This window comes from Equus asinus, chromosome 2 (assembly GCF_041296235.1).
Source record: "Equus asinus isolate D_3611 breed Donkey chromosome 2, EquAss-T2T_v2, whole genome shotgun sequence".
Taxonomy (NCBI): domain Eukaryota; kingdom Metazoa; phylum Chordata; class Mammalia; order Perissodactyla; family Equidae; genus Equus; species Equus asinus.
Genome location: NC_091791.1, coordinates 172,837,023 through 172,858,800, shown reverse-complemented (window position 1 = coordinate 172,858,800; position 21,778 = coordinate 172,837,023). Strand labels below are relative to the sequence as shown.

Here is a 21,778-nt window from a genome sequence, read left to right as displayed (position 1 = left end):
TATCAGCAAAACAATCTGGGAATTTCTGACCCCACATTGCTGCTGCTGCTACCACTGCTGCAAAATTCCATTTTGTGGTTTGTGGGTGAATTAAAGAAACTTAAATCAAGACTAAATTGGAGCTTTTGCAAATAATAAAACGCCTAGTTGGATAAATATAAAATCATCTTCTTGGTTCACTGAGTGTGCAAGAATAAAACTGAATGGAACCAGCGAGCTCCTTTCTGCTCAGTTTGCCCCCAAGTTTAGCTGATGATCAGACTCGTGTGATTGGGCCTTGATCTTTCTGGCTTCTGGCAATGAAGGAATTCTCTAATTTATCTGCTAAGTAGGGAATATGGCTCCCTCCAGTAGAAATCAAGCTGAAATTTACAATACAGGAACTATTGGAAGGGGGGAGGGAAGATGAATTCAAAGAGAAACAAACCAACAGACTGAAAAATCCTGAAAGCTGCCACCCATCGGTGCTGAAAACATTGGCAGATTGCCAGAAATTATTTTGGCAGGAGATAGTCAAGTTTAGAAAAGCTAACTTTAGAATGAGGAAAGGCAGTTAACTGGAGAAAAAGCAACAATAAAAATGGATAAAGGGGAATAAATGTAAAGAAATAATCAGACTTGAATTCAAAAGGAGATACTGACAGTCTCTTTGTTTTAATGAGAAAAATACCAAAAACAAAAAAAAAAACTTTTACAGTTTCCAATCCTACTTGCTGAAGAATTACTGAAAATGAAAATCCATTGTAACTAAGCAACCACACTGACGATTTCTCTGATTTGGTATACTGTGGTCTAAACAACAATAAAATAACATTATTGGTAAATAAAGGGTAATTTCCTTGACCTTGACCAAACACATCTGAAAACTGCTGGTCGTATCCTCCCATTGGTCTATTCTCCAAAGCCTCATTGCAGGAGGTGACCTTTTTTTCATAAAGTCGTTTTATTTAGATTCCAAAGAAACTAAAGCAGAGAGAAGAAGCGGCCGCAAATTAATCCGTCCTAGCCTTCGCTCTCTTCCTACTTCCGGTACATCACGGGCTTCCACGTCGAGGGGGGTAGGGGAGGAAGGTATCAGGTTCCTTGACGAGGGAGATGACGCTCAGAGGAGAGTCCTGACTTGGTGGGTGGGATTCTGCGGCTCCCAGGGCAGCTACCCGCACTGGGGGTCGGTGATCAGGGGTGGAGGATGGAGATGTACACGTCTTGTGACAAGTCGATAGTGGTCGGGAACGAAAGGCCAGCCGGGAGTAAGGGCAGTTGATAGAGAACTTGAGACGTGCATTGATGTAGCCCTCCCCATAGTAGGTGTTGGAAGGCCCGAAGATGGCCACCTCCCTGTTGTACAGGTCACCTTTGTCCACCAGGGTTAACTGGAAACCCTCGACCGGCCTCTCCTGCAGTGCCTTGAGCTCCAGCAGCAGCGCCTTCTGAGAAGTGGGCGCTAGCAGTCCTGGCAGAAAACTGCTTATCTTCCGCAACACGGGATGTCAGGACGGCGGATCAATATTTCTAGATGGGTTCTTTAAGGCTACAATTAATTTATTTGAAACATTTTTTTATTAACTGAGTTACAGAATAAGTAATTTGACAAGGAGATTTTGAATTAATTGTGAAAGGTATTTAACAGAAGATAGTATTTAAATATGATGGAGCAACCTAATAGCATAAAAAGCAGAAGATGAAGGGAACTTCCCTGATAACCAACTGGAAAACAATTTGAGTCCCTTATATTGAGTTATTTAACTTCTATAAAAGATTATTTTGTTTTTTGCTTATCTGGATGACGATCTGTGTGGCAGAGATGTAATGGTATAAGTATGGCTGAACAGTCTTCTGACTTTCATTCTTTAAAAACCTTATTACTTTTATGAGCTACGGAAAGTTACTTTAATAATTAAACTATGTAAAGTGTAATAGTATCTGGGATTATATTATAAATGCGTTCAGAGTACAAGTAAAAAGTTGAATGATCAAAACTGGAGAATAAAAGTAGCTTCTACACCAGAAAAGTTTAAAAAATTGTTAGTTTAAAAATCTGAATTGGCATATGTTTCTTTCTCTAGACATTTAGACTTCTTATGACCTATTTCTAAATTTATTGAAGCTTTGATTCAACAGCAAATGTTTTGACTTGTTGATCTTTCTTTTAAAGCATTCCTCTATTCCCAAATGATGTCTAACATTGCTGTATCGTATATATGACTCTCAATGCAATACTTAATAACTGCTATCGTCTGTGTAAGCAGATGTCAACGATCAGAAAAAAATGAGGTGACTAGAATTTACCATCCCTACCAATTATATTTTCTACAAGATGTTGATGACCTATGCATCAAACCTATTCATGTTGCATAAGAGGGTCAATTTGTTAGGCAAGCACGCTGAAAATTAGTTAGTTTCTCTGCAATTTTTATTTTTGTCATTGTTTGGAGAGTGACATTTACTTAGGATGGCATCGTTTTAGCATTGAGACCTATTTCTAAACTGGATGGAAAAGATGTGAAAAAATGGAGCACAAGTTTCTAGACTTGAGCTTTTTCTGTTATAAACTGTGAAAATGACTAAATTATTTTAATGACTCAAATCTGAATGAAGATCTGTAACATATAAAATATTTAAATAAATATCAGCACCCCAACACTATGGATACCTTCCTTAGCTCAACCATGGATTTATTGGTGAGGAGACTCTTGTGTTTGGAATTTCTCCTGGTCCATAATCATTCCAGACTTTGGATTTATAAAGGAAAAAAATTTCACTAACTGTACACCCTTTTCAAGAAAAGCTTTTACTGCTTTTTCCTCAATTCTTCTAATGAGCCCTGTAGTAACTCCACTGAATGATAATTTTCCAATGTCTAAACAGAATGTGGAAACATGTAGAATATGTATTTTTCCAATTGTTTAATGGTTAATTTACATGGCGGGGGAGAGGGTCTTCTTTTCTAAAATCTGCAGTTGTACAACCAGATTCTCTTAAAGGTCCCTAACTAAATTGTCTGTGGATCCCAATTTTATTTTTCCCTCTCAAGATGTTAAAATTACTCAAATCAGAAAGGATAGTTTGTAATATGGATATGCAGATAAATACTCCAATAATTTGGGATCTCATTACCTGAGCAATTCTGTTTGGGAAAGGCACCTACTTTTTGACAACTCCATGATGCTCTGCAAGTCACTTAACATCTCATGTTCTCATTTTCCTTCTTTATACAGAAGTTGAAGGAAATGGTCCTTTGGGTTATTTTAAGGTGTAATATTTTATTCTGTTCTCAAGAATACAATTCTTGAATGCATAAAGTTATTGATCCCCTTCCTTTCTTAAGCTAGCATTATCAACCTACTATGTGCCAGACTCTATGATAGTAATCTTTTTTCAAAATGGAGTTTATTTTTTTAGAACAGTTTTAGATTTACAGAAAAAACAGAGATGATAATACAGAGTTCATTTATACCCTGTACACAATTCCCCCACTATTAACATCTGATATCAGTATGCTACATTTGTTACAAGTGACAAACCAATGTTGAACAATTATAATTAACTAAAGTCCATATGTTATTTGAGTTTCCTTAGTTATTACCTTATATTCTCTTTCTATTCCAAGATCCCATACAGGACACTACATGATATTTAGATGTCCTATCTCCTTGGACTCTTCTTGGCTGCGACAATTTTTCAGATCCCTGTTTTTGATGACCTTGACAGTTTTGAGAAATATATGTCAGGTATTTTGTTGAATGCTCCTCATTTGGAATTTGTCTGGCTTATTCCTTCATGAATAGATTGGGGCTATGGGTTTTAGGGAGCAAAACCACAGAGGTAGAGTGCCATTTTATCACATCATATCAAGGCTACGTACTATTAACTTGATTTATAACCTAATATTGAAGTTGATATTGACCTTGATCACCTGCCTGAAGAAAACCTTGCCAGGTTTTCTTATTGCTTGTTTTCCCACCTTTCCATATTGTTTTCTTAGGAAGAAAGTCACTATACAGACCCCACACTTCATGAGTGGGGGTTTAACGTTCCCCTTCCATGAATACAGTGTATCCACATAAATTATTTATAATTCTTCTACAAGGGAGATTTGTCTCTTCTTCTTCATTTATTTATTCATTTTATTTATATCAACATGGGCTCATGGGCATTTAGTTTTTACTTTGCGTTATAATCCAGCCCTTCTGTATTTTGTCCCACAAATTTTTTCCGCCTTTGGCCATTTGCAATTCTTTCATTTGGCCCTGTTATCCTTTCAATATACTCCGTCCATGTAGGATCAGGTCCTGGTGAGGACCCTCTTCTGGGTTGTAGACTGACGACTTATTGTATCCTCACATGGCAGAGAGAGTGAGCTACCTCTCTTGCCTCTTCTTATAAGTGTACTAATCCCATTCATAAGGGCTTCACTCTCATGACCTAATTACCTCCCAAAGGCCCACCTCCAATTACCATCACATTGAGGATTAGATTTCAATATATGAATTTTGGGGGGGAGACACAAACATTCAGTCCATAACACTTCCTTCCTTTCTAGCACTACATGACTTATCTAATATATTTCCTGGTCCAGTCCTAGAATCAACCATTTATCTAAGAAGCTCTGGTTCCTCTTGTTTAAGAATGGTATTAGAAATCAAAATCTGGATGCTAGATGTGCTTGTTGCTACTGAGGTGTCATTGCTTCTAGGATCTCTCAATTGAGAGAGCAAGAAAATATAATTGCATATACTCCCCTATGTGTATACATATAAGTATTTCTATATGTAATATTTATATCTATATCTATATTAAGCTAGACATGAGTTCATACTGATGTCTCCAGTGCCTATCCTTTACCACATGGATTGTTCTAGCTCTTTCCCTTTCTTATCTCTAACCTCCACTCGAACAGTGAGAAACTGGGTTTCATCATCTTCTATTCATTTATTTAATTGTTCAATTCAAATATATATACGTGTAGCAGTATCAGCATTGTTAACTCATACCCCTATGGGAAACAGCTTTAACAACTAAAGTACAGTGTTTATGTGCAATTCCTTTTGCCTTAAGCATTATAGGCTTCACTCATTTCCAAAGTTATTTACCTTAGCACCTGTCATCCCTACCTCCTTCATTGAGGTTTTTTTCATACACTTGTAATCCTTTTGTCACAATCTGCATTACATCCTGGGATTCTCCAACAATCTAGATAATTTTTTCAATATTTGAATACATTAACTTTCACTCTTTGTGCTATAAGGTTCTATAGGTTTTTGACAAATATCTAATACTGTGTATCTACCATTACAGTATCACACAAGATAGTTTCACCCCTACAAATAAAAAGCTATTTTTCCCCTTTAGAACCTCCTCCCCCTCCTCCTGAACCTCTGATAACCACTAGACTTTTTATGTCTCGATAGTTTTAACTTTTCCAGAATGTCATATAACGGGAATCATAAGGTATGTAACCTTTTCAGACTGTCTTCTTTCACTTAGCAATATGCATTTAAAGATGTTTCATGTCTTTTCCTGGGTTGATAGCTCATTTCTTTTACCATGGAATAATATTCCATTGTATGAATGTATCACAATTTGTTTATCCATTCACTTATTGAAGGATATCTTTGTTGCTTCCAGTTTGGGGTGGTTATGAATAAAGCTACTATAAACATTCACATGAAGATTTTTGGGGGGACATAAGTTTTCAAACCAGTTGGGCAAATACCTAGGAATAGAATTGCTAGGTGTAGCAATACTATGCTTAAAAACACACCCTAAAAACCTGTCAAATGATTTCCAAAGTGGCTATACCATTTTGTAGTCCCATCAACAATGAATGAGACGCTGCTCCACATCCTCACCAGTATTTGGTGTGGTCAGTGTTCTGAATTTTGGTCTTTCTAATAGATGTGAATTGGTATCGTATTGTTGCTTTAATTTGCATTTCCCTGATGACAGATGATATGGAGCATCTTTTCATATGCTTCGTTGCCATTTGTATATATTCTTTGGTGAAGTGTCCAGAACTTTTGCCCATTTTTTAAATGGGTTATTGGCTTTCTTATTGTTGAGTTTTAAGAATTCTTTGCATCTTTTGGATACCAGTCCTTTATCTGATGTGCAGGGCAGGAGAGACTGAGTGGTGCAGTTCACAGGGATACGACTCACAAGGCAAAGAAGATCAGAGGATGATTGTGAGTAGGGGGTAGGGCTGGCAAACAGGGTTCCAAAAGAGAGAATGACCATCATAAAGATTCTTTTCATGTCAGTACACATGATCTCTTTCTTTTATTTTAAATTACAAAGGAATGAAGCTAATGGAATAAAGAAGGTTAAAATTTAACTTTGAAAGACTTCCTAATCAAGAATTCTATTTTGCTATGTTTTCCCAAATTCAAACCTATTTAGGTGCTGTCATATTGGCACTAAAATTTATGTGGCATACACAAACTTGGAAACTGACATAATGTAAACATCATCTAAATCTATAAACTTTACTTCAAAATCAATTTATGTAATATGTAAACAAACAGGCTTTCAATCAAAGTTTAATCAACTTATTATTAAATATTAATATAAAACTGACATTCCCTCTAATTTATGTAACTACTGATCAAGAAAACCTTTAATTTACTTTGTGGTTTCAAACCTCATTTGTCTTCTTCAAGTAATAGGAAAATATTCCATGGTCAAAAATTGTAAAAGTCAATTTATGGAATATAATTTTAATATTAAGCTTATTTCAACTTGAAAAAGTGCATTTTCAACTAATTAGGTCTAAAGTTATATAGATTCTTTTTAAAATTCATGTTAACCTTTTTTTAAGATTTCTAATACACTTAAAGATACTTTGATCCTATTATTTGGCAAAAAAAAATTATTAACCTTTAAAATATTTAAACATTTCTAATATTCTTTTCTAAGTGTGCATAGTTTTATCTTAGATATAACTACCACTTGAGATAAGGTAACCATATAATTTATCATTCAAACAAGTACAGTTTGTGAATAAGAGAGGGCAATAATATTAATAATGATAATGGTAATAATGAGACAATGGGCATAAACTGAGTCTGTTCTGGGCCAACCTGGACAAAGTGTTAAACCTAATCTTAATTTAAAAAATCTGAGTCAAACATTACCAAAGATACTGAAAAGTTTATAAAATACCTAGCATTGATTGGCACTAATATAAGGATCTATTATTTATAGTAGATAATAACTAACTTATTTAATACCAAACTGCTGATATTCACTCAAAGTAATAATTAGAACAACTTGATCTTAGTTTGTTAATAAAAGTTGGAAAACTAAATATGACAGCAAATTTTTTTTCTTTTAAGGAATAATTTAAAAATATATTGAAAATCTTTAAAGGATTTTCCTGCTCTAAATTTAACCACCTAACAAGTTCCCTAAAAGACTACCGTTAAACGTTAGTTGCTTTTGTTTATGGGCATGTTTTTCAAAGCCAGTTCAAAGCATATCAAATTGTCAAATACTACCGGTTATGTCGGAACCCCAGGAAAATATCCTACTTGGGAGCTAAGACATTCTGATACAGACATCTAACATTTGTTTTCCTTTTATGGAAAGGACATAAGATTAATAGACCTTATCTCTTGCATGCTGTTTTTTGTTTGTTTGTTTGGTTTTGGGTTTTATGTTTTGTTTTTTGAGGAAGGTTGGCCCTGAGCTAACATCTGTTGCCAATCTTCCCCCTTTTTTTTCCTTCCCAGAGCCCCAGTACATAGGCGTATATCCTAGTTGTAAGTCATTCTAGTTCTTCCATGTGGGATGCTGCCACAGCATGGCTTGATGAGTGGTGTGTAGGTCTGCACCCAGGATCCGAACTGGTGAACCCTGGGCTGCCAAAGCGGAGAGTAGAAACTTAGCCAAGGGGCTGGCCCCTTGCCTGTTGTTTTTAAGCAGGGGTAAACCAAAGTACCTCTTTCCAGAGATAAGATATGTACCTGCAAGAAAGAAGGAGAAAGACCAATGTCTAAAAGATTTCTGCTTAAACCTCCTGTATTTAGAAATTGTTTGCTTGATTTTTATAACATTTGGGAGCTATTTTTTCTTTTATAGCAAATAAGACAAAGGAATACTAAATTTCACAATAGATGCACGATCACCTGGGGGTAGCAAGATGGGCAATATGTTACTGTCAACAGTGTCCAAAGGAAGTAGCTGCAGGGGAAATTTGCCAGACTGATGGGCCCTCAATAGGGGAACACAACTTTTACCAAGCAAGGAGAGAGCTGGGAAATGTCTAGTTAACTATTGCTGCACAACATACCACCCCAAAACTTAGTGGTTTAAAACAACTATTTTACTGTTGTTCATATTTCCGTGGTTTGACTGGGTTCAGCTTCGTGGTTCTTCAGAACCACATGATGTCAGAAAGGTATACAGTCATCTGGAAGTTCAACTGAGCTGGAAGATCCAAGATGGCTCATTCCCAAAGTTTCCAGTTGGTCCTGGCTATTGACAAGGGACTCCACTAGGTTCATCAACCAGAGTGTTCTTCTCCATGTGGCCTTTCCATATAGAATCGGCTTTTCACAATATGGCTACTATAGTCTAAGGGGCAGGAAGTAGAACCTACTAGTTATAGGTTGGATTCTCCAGAAAGAGATTCTGACAAGAAGTTTGAGATACAGGATATTAATTAGGGATCAACACCAGAGGGGGGAAAAAATGGTGGAAGAAGCAGGATTAGGTAAAAGGAGAAGACAAACTGTGATGCAGTTGGTGAACCTGCAGACTTGTCTCACCTCGGGAAAATGTCCAGTTCCTTATACCCTCCCTGTGCTTAGTCCTCAGGAAGGGCATGACCTCGGTGAGCCAGGTCTCTACACTGAGGCAGATGCTAAAGGAGCCAACAACCTTGTCTGTCTGATGTCTTCATTCCTCACTGCTGAACAGCAAGTTCTTCCCTAAAGTGGGATCTGAGCAGCTACTCTTCAATTTGCCACACTAACAATTCTCTTAAAGTCTAGGCTTTTAGGTTCTAAACAATTTCATCAATTTCACAGCCATTTGATTGATCAAAGTTAGTCAGAAGAGCAGCCCCATATACAAGGAAAGGGGAAATACTCCACCACTGCATTTTAGGAGTAGCATGCATATACAGAGAGGTGAGGAATTTGGAAAAGCACTTTAGAGTTTGCCCTCTGGCTGTTAGAATTCACATGCAAAGTACACTCACCACCTTCCCAGACCTCTGCAAATTCCCATTCCTTTATGGTATCAGCTCATATCCAAGGCCCTTATCAGGTATATCAGAGCCAGGTGTAGAGGGGGTGGAATCTTCAAGCTCCTCAGGAGCACCTGTGAACCAAAAGATGAAGCATCAACAACTAAATCGTTATCTGGGGCCAGCCCTGGTGGCCTAGTGGTTAAGTTTGGCACCCTCCCCTTCAGTGGCCAAGGTTCATTTCCTGTATATGGACCTGCACCACTCATCTGTTAGTGGCCATGCTATAGTGGTGGCTCACATATCCCAAAAAGAGGAAGATTGGCAGTGGATGTTAGCTCAGCTCAAGGTAAATCTTCCTCAGCAAAGAAAAAAGAAAAAAGAAAGAAAAAAAATCATTACCTGCCCTGTAAATACCCAACATACAATAATGAGAAAAGGCTATGGCAGCCACAATAGAATCCTTCACTCTAAAAGGGTGAAACAGGAAACACATAGCAGTTACTGGTTCATAGCAATTCTGAAATCTAACAGGACATGTCACCATTTCCTCTTTCTCCAGGGACAGAAAACGTCCCTTGACTGGGGCCCATTTCTACTCCCTGAGAATGGGTCTCCATGGCTCTGCCTCCTGTGTCATCCTTAATTTTCCATAAGAAGTGGAATGTGTTTGGACCTAAGGAGTTTTCCCAGCCTGTGCCCTGCTGATAAGAGATTAATAATACATTGACCTTGCTTTCATTTTGAACTATCTCTGTCATTTTTAGTCCAAGCTGTTAGAATTTCTGTTAATAATCAGAGTGCTGATTAGAATCAGGGTGCTGTAAGGACAATATATTTAAGATTCTTGAAATTCCTTTTTTTCCAGCCCAAAGGGACTAAGAGGCACTCCCTTAAGATTCTTAGAAACTGTTGTCTAGCTGAGAAGGTCAACAAGGCAAGCCCTTAAGATTCTCAAAAGCCCTGTTGTCTAGCAGAGAAGATCGAAGGGACAAATCCTTAATCTTCCTGAACGCTGAACAAAGAGTTTAAACTACACTCTTCAACTGATCTTCATGCTGGGGCTGGTTTTCCGGCAGCACCCTGGATCTGATCTTTGTCCCCACATGTTGATTTACTCTGAAAACTCTTTTGTGGGCTGGAGGGTTTGGAGATGAGAATAATTTATGTCCCAACTCAGCAAATCCTTATTTGAAAGTGTTTCTTTAGATCAGGGGTTGGTCAACTATGGCCCACAGGTCAAATCCAGACTGTCACCTGCTTTTGTCAATTTTTTTCTTGGAGCACAGCCATACCCATTCACTTACATGTGGTCTGTGTCTACTTTTGTGCTCCAACTGCAGAGTTGAGTAGTTGCTACAGATGCCATATAGCCTGAAAAGCCTATCCTGCTTGAAAATTGAATGGTTCTTTCCTTAGTGCCTTTCATCCTACTTATGATAAGATACACCTAAAAGAAACCAGTTGACACAATATTGTCTAAAAACTGCCTTAGCCAAATACACATTAGTTCACATAATCAACTTACACTTAAGTCTGTTAGAAATATTTTCTATCTTTCATATTGTCATAAGTTATAGCATTGTTAAACATTCTGCCTCTACATAACAAGGCAAAAACTCACCTTTGCTACAGGCTCAGATAACGATTTCCTCACTGTCTTACCAGCCTCCATTGACTGTCTCTGTGAGGTCCTTCTGGCCTACACCTATTGCCTAGTCCCAAAGCCAATGCCACATGTTTTAGATTTTTGTTACAGCAGCACCTCACTTCTAGCTACCAAATTCTGTTTTGGTTAATTATTGCTGCAAAACAAACCATTCCAAAACTTACTGGTTTAAAATAATCATTTTATCATCTGTAATGGTTCTATATGTTAAACTGGGTCAGCTGGCCCCTTCTGCTCTTCGTGTCAGCTGGCAGTGCAACCCCCTGCGGCCTCAGTTAAACATAAATGGCTAAGATGGATGCATTAGTTATTTATTGCTGTATAATGTGTAAATCCAAAACTTAGCAGCCTAAAACAACAAAAATTTATTATCACAGTTTTTGTGGGTCAGGGATGTGGGAGCAGCTTAGCTGGTTGATTCTGACTTGGGGTCTCTCCTAAGGTTGCAGTCAAGCTGTTGGTTGAGTTGCTGTCATCTAAAGTCTGATAAATCAACTTCATGTGTTCACAGGCAATTCTCAGTTCTTCATCATATAAACCTCTCCATAGGCTGCCTGAGTGTCCTCATGACAGGGCAGCTGACTTCCCTGAGTGAGTGGTCTGAAAGAGGGCCACTAAGATGAAAACCACAGTGTGAGTATAATGTAATATTGGAAGTGACATATCATCCCTTCTGTGGCATTCAATTGGTCATACAAACCAACACTAGCACAACGTGGGACTACACAAGGATGAGAATAATAAGAAGCAGCCTTCACTGGGAGCAATACTGGAGACTGGCTACCACAATGACTCACTTACATAGTTGTCAGTTAGTGCTTTATGTAGCTAGAGTGTCTCAGTTCTCATTTTTGTGGTTCCTCTGTCTACTTTGGGTTCTCAAAGCATAGAGGCTATTCCAGGAGGCAGCAAGTGGAAGCTGCCAGTTCTCTTGGACTTGAACTTGGACATCCCAGAATGTCTTTTTGCTACATTCTATCTGTAAAAATCATAGGCCAGCCCAGATTCAAGGAAAGCAGAAATAAGCTCCATCTCTCGATGTGAAGAGTGGCATGTAAGTACAAGGAGGGGAAGACCTGTCGGGGGACACCTTTGAAGACTAGGTAACACAGGGAATGAACACCTGGTCTCATTTTCATCCTGCCCTCTAACCTATTGCAGGAACTTTCCATTGGACAACCCCATCCAGAAGCCAGAAGACAAGGTTGTCCATTGATCTAATCCCTCAATGTCAGACTTGTGGGGCACAGAGAGGATTTCAAAGGTGTGAAAATAAAACTAGAAGGGCAAAATAGAAAATACCAATCAGAGTTCTGAAATATAGGTTATAAATAGTCCCAGAGAAATTATATTTTTCAGCAAAGTTTGATATAATTAAATAAAAGGTTTTCAATATCTATCAAAGTAGTTCAGTAAACGGGATAGTCTTTATAACCAGTTTGATCCTTTTTGGTCTGGCCAATTACAGGTACAGAAGTTCTTCACCTTGAAAATTTAACTCCACGTGGTACACAAGTTGGGAATCACATAAATCTGGCAGACTTCAAATATCCCTTCCCAGCTGAGAATGGTTTAGAACAAAATATAATGCTCTTAGTGTGAACCCCCTAGACATTTATATTAACAGAGCTAGCGCAAATAGCCACATTTTATATCTTTTCTTTATGATTAGTAGCCTAATTTGGGTTCAGATTTACATTCTAACTCCTTGCTGGCAAACCTTACTCAGCCTTCCAGCCTGTCTAGACCTAATCTGCAACTTCTCTTTGTAGAGACAGGGCTCTATAACTGTATGCCTGGCTTTGACTGAGGTCCAGTTTGAACAAAGATGGATTTCCTTGGCATTAATTGTGGCCGTTTTCTAGATACCACTACTAGAGTGCTTCCACCCATCGGATCATGCTCCATAGATATTATTGCGAACTCAGATCCTACCTGTTATTGCCATGTTGCCTCAGGTGTTGTATCTGCGGTCACCCACCTTGGAGTCAGTGCTCTAACCCCTGTTTCATTCAGGCCTGACAATCTCCTTGCTTTAATGACCTGCCTTTGAAGAAATCACTGTACTAGACCTCATGCACTTTAAAAAATGAAAAGCTGATAATTTACCTATGCTTTTGGCAGTGACAATATTTGTTCATGACCGTTTGAAAACTACTGTTTATGGATGTTACCTGTCATCTTCAAAAGTTAACACCAAAACTTGCAGCTCAGCATTTTGACATTCAGTGTTAACATCCTAAGTAAGAAACTTGCATTTTTGTACTCTGTTTTCATCATACAAAAGGCACTATTAAAGTGTTTTCATAGTTTGCTATGTGTTTGAACTTTCAGCTTTCAAAAATCTATCTAACTGCTATCATTTTTTATCTCTTCCATTAAGCTAAATGCTTCATATCATCACTTATAACCAAGCTGGTGATGATTGAGATTGCCAATATGCCCATTACTCATTCAAGAACCTCCATTAGTCAGAAGTTAAGGTGTGTTTTTAATATATTATTTTCAATGGTAATGTAATATTTTAATACAGGATATGGTACCATTTCAGGTTCAAGGTGTTTTGTAAACATTAATCTTCAAATAAACTGGTATATCACTGCAATTGCATAAACATAAAAATGGAATTAGAGCTAATAAGTGAATTGCCCAACATCTCGCAAAAATCAAAGCAAAATTAGGATATCATCAATTTCATCTCCATTCGTGTCCTTGCACAATAAAATCAGACTTTTCTTAAGGAGTTATATAAACCACTTGTCAAAATTTGATTCAACCTATTTTATGGGCTGTTGTGTGTCAGGATTATTACTGATGGCTTTAAAATAGTTTTGTCTGTGAAATATAAAATACATGGAGAAAAGTATATAAAATGTATAAGGACAGGTTACAGTATAATAATAACATGAACACCCATATATCCATCAGCCAGGTTCAGAAATGAATATTACCAGTTAAAAATCCTCTATTGCACCTCCTTGAGTACATTTTGCTTTCCCCTCCATTACCCAGAGAAAACCACTATCCTGAATTTTATATTAATCATTTCCTAAGTATTCTTTATATTTTTACAACCTATCCATGAATTCTAATACAATATACAACATCCATGAGTTCTTCACACTTTGCATTTAACATAAATGGAATCTCACTGTGTCTATTCTGACTCTCTTCTTACACTGAACAATATACTTTGAGATTTATCTATGTTGACATCTTAAGCTATGTTTCATTAATTGTCTCTGCTCTATAGGATTCCAGTGTATGAATATACTACAGTTTATTTATTCTTTTATAGTTGATAAGTATTTCATTTTTCCCAGTTTTTTGCTACCCCTACAATGTTCTTGTGAAGCATTCTTCTAAATGGCTTCTTTACGCACACAGTCAACACAGCAAATGCCAGCTACTGGAATTGCTGGCTAATAAATACAGGCAGGTTCATGCTTACTAAGTAATACTATAGCAGTTATAGTGGGCTAGAAAAACCTTCAAAATCTTCATGGTTAAGACATCAAAGGTTTATTTGTTGCTCATGTTCTGTTTTCATCTTAGCTAGAGGGCTGGGTAAGGGGAGTCTCTCAGGTCATCCTCCTTCAGGAGATGTTATCAGTCACTGTGGAAGAGGGAGGGAACTTCGTGACTCACTCACACATCTTAAAGCCTCCCCTTTGGAAATGATATGGTCACATAGCCACACTGAACTTTAAGGGGGTGGGGCATTTTAACCCAAAAGAATAAGAAATACCTGTGAACAGCCAGAATGTCTACTAATGATGACTACAAACTATTTTCAAAGTAATTGTCCCAATTTACACACCTACAAGAGAGGATGAGAGTCCCCTCACTTCACATCCTGTCAAATCTGATATTTTCAGAGATTAAGACTTTTGTAATCTGATGGTATGATCTATCTTGCTGTGGTTTTAATTTGCATCTTCCTGATTAACAATGAGATTGAGATATTTTCATAACTATGTAAGTGCTTTGTACTTACACAAAATTCTTCTTTGTAAAATTACTCTTGTTATTTTGTCCATTTTTCTACTCAGTAGTTCAAATTTTTCTAAATAGTGATTTAGAGGAGAATTTACGTATTTTGGATACTAATCCTTTATTGGTTTTACGTGTTACAAATATTTTCTCAAACTCTGTGGTTTGTATTTTCACTCTCTTGAAGGTGTGCTTCGATAAACTTTTAAAAATACAGTCAGATTTATTAATCTTTTGCTCTATTGTTTATGTTTTTCAAGTCTTATTTAGGAAATCTCCTACCTGAAGAAATAGAGATATTCTCCTATATTATCTTCTAAATGTTTTATAGTTTTATCTCTCCTCTCTAAGCTTTAATCCACCTAGAATCGGTTTTCGCGTGTAGTGTGATGTGGAGCTTCATTCTTACTTTGTTACTTCTACATGTATAGTTGTACATGAGTCAGGGCAGATCTCTCAGCCGGGGGTGGGGGGGGGGGGATTTTTCCCCCTAGAGGATATTTGACAATGTCTGGAGACAACTGTGTTTGTCACAATGGGACAGAGAGTGCTTCTGGCATCGAATTGGTAGAGGCCAAGGATGCCAATTAAAAAATCCTGCAATTCACAGGACAGCTCTCCACATCAAAGAATTCTCCACCCCTTTATCAACAGCGCTGAGGTGGAGAAACTCTGGAGTTGATTATCCCATGATAAAGAGAACCCCCAAAATCTTCGACAATAAAGATTATTTCTCCTTCACATTCATGGTAACAACACCCAAAGTCTTGTCACAATAAAGTTTACTTGTCCCTCACATTCATGTGAATCGAGGGTTGACTGATGCTCTGTTCCTGTATGTGGATCATTGCCAATCTCACAGCAGAGGGGAAAGGGGAAAGCAGTCATACCATGTATGCAACGGCTTTACCTGAGGTGTTACACATGTCTTCCTCTCACATTTTGTTTTGGCTAAAATCAATGGTTAGTTAAGTTTCCACTTTAAGGACCTAGGAAATAAAGCAAATTAAACCCAAACTAAATATAAGAAAGGAGATAATAAAGATAAGAATGAAACTCAACGAAATAGAAAAATATCGAGTGTTCAATAGCTACATGCGGCTAGTGATTATGATATTAGACAGCACAGGTAGAACGTTCCCATCATTAAAGACAATTCTCTTGGAGAGCACTGATTTACACAGTCTGTAAGGGTACAGAATATCCGAATGATGCTATCAGTCATCTCAACTGACATTAAAAACAATTACATCTAACAACTGCAGAAAATGCATTTTTTAAAATATACAGGGAATGTTCACCAGGACTATATGTTGGTCCACTAAACAAACCAATAGATTCTGGAACTATTGAAATCTTACAAATATCTCTACTCATAATATTAATAAATTAGAAATAAATTTTAAAAATCTAAAAATTAAGAAACTTCTAAATAAATACATACATAAAGAAAATTAAGAAACACATTCTAAAGAACCCAAGAGTCAAAGAAAAAAAAGCAATGGGGAATAATTTTCAACTGAGTGCTAATAAAAATACAACATATCAAAATTTGTAGGATGCAGCTAATGAAGTGCTCACAGCGAAATTCACAATTTTTAATATTTTAGCAAAGAAGAAAGGTCTAAAAATCAGTGGTTTAGGTTTCCACTTTGAAGCTAGGAAATAAAGTAAATGAAATCCAAACTAAATATAAGAAAGGAAATAATAAAGATAAGAATAAAACTCAATGAAACAGGAACTAATAAAACAATACCAAAAAAATTAATGAAATCAAAAGCTATATTTTGAGAAGACCAATAAAATCGATAAATCTGAGAATAGACATGCAAGAAAAAGTAAGGAAAACACAAATGATGAGAGAACACCACCATAGATCCTAAAGACATTAAAGGATAGTAAGCAAATATTATGAACAATTTCACGTCAATTAATTCAACAACATAAACAAAATGGACCAACTCCTTGAAAGACACAATTCCAAATGTGACATAAAAGTAAATTTTAGTCTGAATAGCCCTAGATATAAAAAGTAATTAACGACCTTTCTACAAAGAAACCTTAGACAGCTTTTCGATGAATTCTCTCAAACTTTTAAGAAAGAAAGAAAACCAATCATAAACAATCTCTTTCAGAACATAGAAGAGAAAGTAGGCAATACTTTCTAACACATTTTGTGAGGCCACTATTACCCTGATGCTAAAACCAGACAAAGACAATACAAGATCTGAAAATTACAGACCAATATAATTTATGAATATAAACACAACATCCTTAATATAATATTAATAAATCATAGCCATATATATACATATATATGCACAAATATACATATATACATATATGTTAATATTTATTTATATTCAATTTAGTGATAGCTTTTTTTCTTTCCAGTCAATACTTAGCTCACCTATAGTTGTGGCTAAGATGAAGGTAACAGAGCAGACTTGAAATACTGAATTGTTAGTTGCACCTCTCTGGGTATCTGGCAAATGAGGTGAAAAAGGGAAGTCAGGCCAGAGAATGAGGAACTAGAGGAAGGAGGGAAAATGGGACAATGATGTGAGTATAATAAATTAGGATGAGAAGGGCACAAACAGCACAAAGAGGACAGCAGTGGACATTTTGTCCACTCTTTCTATGTGCAAAAGGAAGGAATCAATTCACCTTTACCTCATAGGGGAAGTGGTAGCTTTGGGAATATTTTTGGGAACAAGGCTTGACTCTCAAGTCCCGGGACTTATGTTCTTGTGTTTAGGCAACGTATTCCTTTGGGAGTACTGATGAGTAGGGCCTCGTAGTGGTTTTACTGTTCTCTCTTAAGAGGCCTACTGTGATAGACTTAACTAATAGTGATATACAAATACTAATTCATGGTTACTGATTAGAAAATCTCTAAAGTATATTACCCATTAGTTTACATGATAATCTCCTGAGATTTCACATACATGTGATAATTTAGTACTTCTTACTATAAATTGACAGTCTTACAAAACAATTAAAGATGACAATTTAGGTGATACAAATAAACTTTAACACTTTATGAAATGGACAGTCTGAGAGGACTGCAAAATGGAGCAGAAGGTAGGATGTTTTTATAGGATAAAGAATAAAGAATAAGGAAAAGAAAAATAGAAAATATCTGCTTGGCTGAGGTCAAATAGTCAATCTTGTTTGGGGAGAGAAAGCCCAGAGATGGCTTGGCATTTGGGGATTGCTTGACTGGATATACTGTGTCTCTGGTCAAGTGGAGCATTCACGGGGACACGAAAATTATGAAACTTTTGGTTTGCTCATTTGTCAGCCCAGGTGGAAGCAGGAGTGGCTCCATCTTGAGCCTAGAAATTTATTTCAACAACAGTAAGTGCTATTTTATATATTTTTTTGGGGGGGCACCTGAGCTAACAACTGTTGCCAATCTTTTTTTTCTGCTTTTTCTCCCCAAATCCCCCCAGTACATAGTTGCATATTTTAGTTGTGAGTCCTTCTAGCTGTGGCATGTGGGACGCCGCCTCAGCATGGCCCGATGAGCAGTGCCATGTCCGCACCCAGGATCCAAACCAGTGAAACCCTGGGCGGCCAAAGAGAGCGCGCAAACTCAACCACTCGGCCATGGGGCTGGCCCAGTAAGTGCTATTTTTGAAATTTAAATTGTATGCTAAGTACACTATTTAAAATATATTTTACAACTGATCCTGTTTTAACTATAAGAATAGTAGTATCTGTGTGAATATAGTTTCTCATTCTATATGGACCATAGAACAACGTAGTAAATAGTACTAAAGTTATCAGTTCAAGCTTGTGTAGATTTAGCTTTAAGATATTGAGAAGCACTGATCTAAACATAGTAAAATAAGAGCTACACATCAAAATGTAGCTGGCTTAAATGTCGCATAAACCTTGCAAAGTTGACTCCTCCTGAGTAATTTGCATCTATCTTCACTACAGTGAATGGATACCCTCAAAGCTCTGAGTTCTCCCACACTCCTGATGAAATCGATAGGCAATTAAATAGTAGCAGTGATTCATTAAAAAAATATTTATCAGGCATATATTTTAGCCTGCATAGTGCTGAGAAATGAAAATGCGATGATAACCTAACCAGACATAAGCCCTGTACCCTTGATTTCGTAATCTCATACTGCAAATGAATTCAAATATCTAACACTTTCTGTGACACACTTTAAAATTACTTGTACTGCATCTACTGGCAAGGCCAATGTCACTTTTTGATGGCATTTTTATCCGAACTAAGCTACAAGAAGGAAGCAGCCTTAGAAGATACTATAGTGAATGATTTTCATATTTGCACATCTGTTTGGGAACATCTCAAGATGTCTTATTATCTCCAGCATCACCACCAAATTCTCAAAACAAAATAAAACGGAACAAACAAATAAATAATGAAACTCAGAGAAACTAATTATCTATGCCAAGTGGCCTATCCAGGAGGCTGGGAAATATGTGTTGTAATATCACACAAAAAATATTTTTGCAGCTCTGGGTAATGCAACTCCAAAAGGCTTGGAATGTCTGCCTTAAAGTCTCTATCTATTTCCTTCTTCTAAATAAACTTGCATGAACACAGCACATTATTTCCTATTCTACTACACATCTGAGACTTCCTAGTGGAAAGTGCACATATATGGCTGAAGCATCAAGATAATTTCCTGCTTCAATTGATTTCAGACTTCTCTTTGAGAATTAAATACATTTTAAAAAAGGAGAAAAAGGAAAAGAAAAGTAACCCCTAGTTTTTAAGTAAAATGTTTACCTCCTCTATTTTTATCTTAAGCTAATTAGTTATTGACCAATATTTTGCAAACTGTTTGCCTCCTAGTATTTTGCATAAGCATTGGGACTCTGCATCCATTTGATTTGAATTTTTGAACTTTAAATATCTTTCATCATTAAGAAAATGTGTCATACTCCAAATTTTAATACACTAGTGACCAGCAATACTTGCATTTGTGTTGTCACATTAGCTTTTTTTCAGTGTTTGCTTTAGTAAAAAGCTTTTTCTGTGATTTCTGAATTATAAACATATAAAACCGTAAACTTATAAAATTACAAATTTTATATTATAAAAAGAATTATAAAATTGGCAGAAAAGATGTATTTTTTAAAAATATGTTACCAGTTGGAACTTGTCTTTGTAAATCAGGATTTTCTTGATAGTGTGCCACCAAACAAAATAAATAAATCAGATGCTAAAGCTGTTATTTACAAGCTCTAATTTCAAATCTTTATATCATCAAATAATTTCATTTTCCTCCATAATTAATTTTGAAATGTGTTGTAAATTGAATTCATATAGTAAATTTGTATTAATAAAAGGCTCTTTCCTTTCATTTTATAAGATTTTTACATTTATTGGAAAAAGGATTCCAAACCTTTGATGATGACATGACACTTCAGATGATCTCCAGGGCCTATGATCTTGATAACATAAGGAATTTAAAAAAGAAAAATGCCGGACAGTTCTCCCGCCTACCTCTACCTGTTACTCAAATGTGGCCACAACAGGTTTCCAATCTGTGCACTTTTCCTTTGATGTGGGACATGACACTCAAGAAAGGGCCTTTCTGGCATTGAGGGACAAAAGGCTGCTGAAATCAGAAAAACCAGACTCTTGATCTGTGATGCTTTCAGAGAAAGATCTTGATCAAAAGAGGAAATTGTGGAAAATAATAAACAGAAACCTCTTTAGATTGGAGTTGGGAGGCCAAAGGAGAGAACTCTCAATGCTTTATGTCAATAGAAGAGCCCAACAGGAAGAAGAATGGCTCCCTCTTCCTGACTGGCAAGAAGCTCATCCAATCAGAGACAGTCACAACTCAGCCAAGGAAAAGTCACTATACTTTGAACTCCCAGTCTCCTCCAGTGGACTCTGTTTACAATAGTCCTCCAGCTTCCTCTTCTTCTCTATAAAAAGATTTTCTCTTCCCCTTGTTGCTGGGAGACTTGCATGTGGCTCACCATGGTTGCAGACCCCAAATTGCAATTATTTGCTGATCCCAAATAAACCCATTTTTGCTGAAGAAATAACTGCCTATATGTTTAAAGTCAACTATAACGGATACTATATGTGTGTATCTAGCTCAGCTTTTCCTTTCAGTGGTTGGATGTCTGAACAGCTTTCTTTGTGTCAAGGTGGAATGTTTGAAGAACTATAACTATTATTTAATGGTGCTTACGAGGTTATAATGAAGATATTGTGTCTATTTAATTGGTATTCAAATTCAAATGGAAAATTATAATACTAATTCTTTTTCCTGTATTTTCTCTGTGAAGAATATATAACTCAATGTCTGTCTTTATTTGGACATTATGCCAATCAAAGTTTGACATTCACTCTCTTCAGAAGACTTGAGGAAAACCAGGCTAAATTTGGGTGACAAGAAATCCAAATCCTATGTTGCAAATCCAGAGGAAAAGTTTATTTTCATTCAATATTAATAGTCCTAACAAATGGGTGTAAACATATTAGCTGAAATCTCAGGCAGGTAACCTAATGAGTGAAGTGGTCCAACATAAGTGTGACTGATGGGAACCAGGGCGAGGCCCCGAGACCACATCTTGCCTAAAGAGACAATTGCTATTTAGCTTTGGCCAGTAATTGCTACATGTGAATGTGGGACCAGAGTTACCAGATTATGTGATTTTTTAAAAGGACACTGAAAATCATATTTTTAAAAAATGTGAAACCTATCAATTTCTAAATGTTGGCCCCCAAAATGGAAAAAGAGTACTGGCAAAATAAAACAAGATAGTCAAGCTCAGCCTTGATGGTCCAGTGGTTAAAGTTTGGCATTGTCACTGCTTCAGTGGCCCAGGTTCATTTCCCGGTGGTGGAACCACACCACTCGTCTGTCAGTTGCCATTTTGTGGTGGCAGCTCACATAGAAATACTAGAAGGACTTACA

The 21,778-nt window shown here is 36.7% G+C and overlaps 1 long non-coding RNA gene across 1 annotated transcript in view; it reads right to left on the bottom strand.

The window, feature by feature from the left end:
- Window positions 1-4,133: 4,133 nt before the first annotated feature.
- The window catches only part of LOC139044547 (uncharacterized), a 32,394-nt gene continuing 14,749 nt past the window's right edge, over window positions 4,134-21,778 (bottom strand). Inside the window, exons 2-3 of the long non-coding RNA XR_011501532.1 lie at window positions 9,203-9,324; window positions 4,134-7,964 (exon numbers count right to left, since the gene is read on the bottom strand). This is a non-coding gene — a long non-coding RNA (uncharacterized lncRNA). The remainder of the gene's footprint in view (window positions 7,965-9,202; window positions 9,325-21,778) is intronic.